At 48.0% G+C, this 3,701-nt stretch overlaps 1 long non-coding RNA gene across 1 annotated transcript; it reads right to left on the bottom strand.

Moving 5' to 3' along the window:
- Positions 1-544: 544 nt before the first annotated feature.
- Positions 545-2,681, bottom strand: LOC122458370. Its single transcript, XR_006278389.1, has 3 exons — positions 2,628-2,681; positions 842-1,806; positions 545-706 (listed from the first exon to the last, which is right to left on the bottom strand). It is a non-coding gene; the product is annotated as an uncharacterized LOC122458370 (long non-coding RNA).
- Positions 2,682-3,701: the final 1,020 nt, after the last annotated feature.

Genomic DNA, 3,701 nt, shown 5'->3' with positions numbered 1-3,701 from the left:
ACTGGTGAGGCCTCATCTGGAGTACTGTGTCCAGTTTTGGGCCCCACACTACAAGAAGGATGTGGATAAATTGGAAAGAGTACAACGAAGGGCAACGAAAATGATTAGGGGTCTAGAGCACATGACTTATGAGGAGAGGCTGAGGGAGCTGGGATTGTTTAGTCTGCAGAAGAGAAGAATGAGGGGGGATTTGATAGCTGCTTTCAACTACCTGAAAGGGGGTTTCAAAGAGGATGGCTCTAGACTGTTCTCAATGGTAGCAGATGACAGAACGAGGAGTAATGGTCTCAAGTTGCAATGGGGGAGGTTTAGATTGGATATTAGGAAAAACTTTTTCACTAAGAGGGTGGTGAAACACTGGAATGCGTTACCTAGGGAGGTGGTAGAATCTCCTTCCTTAGAGGTTTTTAAGGTCAGGCTTGACAAAGCCCTGGCTGGGATGATTTAACTGGGACTTGGTCCTGCTTTGAGCAGGGGGTTGGACTAGATGACCTTCTGGGGTCCCTTCCAACCCTGATATTCTATGATTCTATGATTCATGAGGAAATCTGAGCTGGTTCATTCTTCCATTTTTGTCCTTTTCTGGATTTTCCTCTTGAAATCTGCATCTCAGACAGGAGCAAAAACAGCTGATGCGCAATAGATTTACTCCCACATGGCTACCGATGTGTAACTTCTCAAAGGCCTCTAGAAAGGCATCGTCGAGCTGTTGAGAGATTTTCAGACAAAAAACAGTGTAAGGACCCCACTGCCCCTGTTTTTAGATTTATGCAATGCCAGGTCGATTCCTAACCCCATTACACCCACATGATCGACCGTCGCTTCTTAATCATTCATTTACCTGAGCGATGTCTTTCCCATTCACCTTGTGACTCCCCCAAGCCACGATCACATTCCAACTTTAGGGGGTGGACAATGAGAGGCTGTCACACTCATCGGGGTACCTCACAAAGCTTTGGATTTTGGGGTCGGGTTTCGTCATATCCATCAACGGTTGAGTCAAAGGGCCCTCCTCGGAACTGTCACTGCCGTAGCGCTTTCTCCACACAACTCCAAAGGTCCTCGGGGCTAAAACAAAATCTGAAGTTCTCACGGGGGTGGTAAAGGAGTCCATGTTTCTTTTCAGTTTTTCCACAATTTCTAAAACATGTCTTCTTGGTAAGAGATGGCTTCCTCTGCCCGGTGCTGGGACTTATGGGGTGATGGTGCTGCACTCTGATTGGAAGAGGGTGTTGGGAGGAGTTCTTAGAGGGGCCACATGACCCTCTTCTGGGCAGTTCACCCAGTCCGAGAACCTGCCCCATTTTGGTCAAATCTCCTCTTGGGGTGGTCTCCAGTGGCTGAAAACCCTAGTGATTGGTAGAGGGTGGTGGGAGGAATTCTTAGAGGGGTCACACGAACCACTTCCAGACAGGTCACCCTGCCCCGGAACTCCCCCGATTGGTCAAATCTTCTCTTGGGGCGTTCCTATCAGAGCAAAACCCATCCTGATTGGTAGAGAACAGTGGGAGGAGGTCTTAGAGGGGTCACATGACACACCTTGCTTCCAGTCATGTGTCCGCCTTGACCGTGGAAGTAATACCCCATGGCTTGGAACTTCCAGTGACCGGTGGGCAGGGTTACGGGGCCAAGGGTGGGGTTAAACTTTGATTGACAGTAAGGCCCTTATACTAATGGAGCGCCTTTTTCTGTTTGTCTCCGTTCCGCTTCATTCCCCAAGCATTCGGCCAGGACAGATGTCACTTATGATCTCAGTTGCCACCAGCTGGACAGAGGGACTTGGGTCTTTCTCGAGGACCTGGAGAACTGAAATTACAGAGGACAACATGTTAGTGAACAGACAAATCACAGCTAAGTGGGATCACAGAATCTTGAAGTACTGGAGCAGAATGATCACATGGTAAAATGTGAAACTGGGCTCAATCCTTCTATTGAGATAGAAAATAGATGAGAGATGAATATGCCTCACATTTCAGATCGTCACCTGTGCCTGAAATAGCTGGAGACTTATTACCTCTGAATACCATGCTACAGAAGCTCTCCAATACAAAAAGCTTTAGGTTCCTCCATTGGCTCCCTTCCATGCTCCCAACAAGCGGGGAGATCCTGATTCGACCAGAAAGTCATCCACTCTGCTGTAAATGGAAGAAGGTCCATTGTTTCAATAGCTTCCACTTTTAAGTTTATTTTCCATCTCTATTCAGGAGCCACTGTCTGAGCTCCAATAACCCTGGAATTTAACAGAGGCCAAGCTGGTTCATGCAGGATGCAGGGCACCTACTGGAAGAAAAATTGCTGGTGGGAAATTTGGGGTAGCAGAAAGTGGCTACAACTTCTCCTCACCTGGGGAGTCCACAGAGAGCCAATTAAGCCCAAAGAGTGGATAGCACTGGCTGCAGAGGGGGCCTTGCCAGGACAACCAGAAGATGCACGGACTCACATCACACCTTCTGCAGCTTCCTCCTTCAGGGGAAATTAAAGCTGACTTTCCACTGGGCAAGAGTGAATTTGTCCTTTGATATGTGGCTGATGCACTTTGCACCAATGGTATAGGTTACTGCTGCTTGTCAACTAAATTCCTTTATAACACATGGATGAGCAGAACTTCAGCTGTATTTATTACTTACACATCAGCAGATGTTCCAGGTTCAGCCATTTCATACACTGCGTGTCTGTGTGTTCCAGGATGATTCCTAAATACATAATGGAAAAAAAAACCAACCACCACCACCACCACCACAATAAAACCTTCCCTTGTTGAGTGCAAAGTGATATTAGCAGTCCCTAGACAGGTCTTTGGCGTCTCCTACTGTGGGCCTAAGGGCGAGGTGTGGGCAAGAGGATGCTAGAGCAGTTTAGAGTCCACACTGAAGAGAATGAGAGAGACTTTAAAAAAAAAAAAAAGTGTTTACACAAAACCCATTTGCTTTAAAGAGTCTGTGTTCCTCTTGCCACTGCTGTCAGTTATTGGAGATATACTAAGCTAGTGTCTTGGTCTAGTGGTCTGAGTAAAGGACTGGGGCCAGGAATAAGTGAGTTCTAAGCAGGGATCCCACAAGGTGAGTGATCGGTGAGACTTAGGCCACAATGCCTGCCTGTCTCACATGGGTATGCTCGGGAGAAGAGGGCACAGGGCCAAAGAGGAGGAATCTTTTGCCTCCTTGACAAGGTGGTATGGCCAGGAAGCTGAAACAGCAGGTGCTGAGGGCAGGTGGGCTGCATGCCTCCCAATCATGAAGTAGTAGTGAAGAGCACTGAGGAACACTGTGGGTGGGCCTGCACTTTGAGCTAGAGGGATCACTCCCAGTTCAATGGGACAGGCCCACACTAGCTTGGGCAGCGCTCGCATGCTAAAATTAGAATGTAGCTAAAGCAGCACGAGCAGTGGGAGGAGCTAGCCACCTTGAGAATAGACTTTGGGGTTTGGATGGGTCATACTTGGGGTGGTTAAACCTCCTGTTGCTCCTGCCGTCACAGTTACTCTCTATTTTTAGCACTCAGGGCTAGTGCAGGTATGTCTCATCAAACTTGGAGTTACACCCCCAGCTCCAAGTGTAAACATGCCCTATGTGACAGTGTCCCAGCCTCTACTACTAAATGACTGCACCATGCTTTCCCTGCAACAATCCCGAAGCACTTTATAGCAAGTCATGATTTCCTCCGACCACCACGCTGGAGAGGTAGGGATATTAACATCCCCA

Source organism: Dermochelys coriacea, chromosome 20, assembly GCF_009764565.3.
Source record: "Dermochelys coriacea isolate rDerCor1 chromosome 20, rDerCor1.pri.v4, whole genome shotgun sequence".
In the NCBI taxonomy this organism is placed as follows: domain Eukaryota; kingdom Metazoa; phylum Chordata; order Testudines; family Dermochelyidae; genus Dermochelys; species Dermochelys coriacea.
This window is presented reverse-complemented; position numbering and strand designations above follow the sequence as displayed.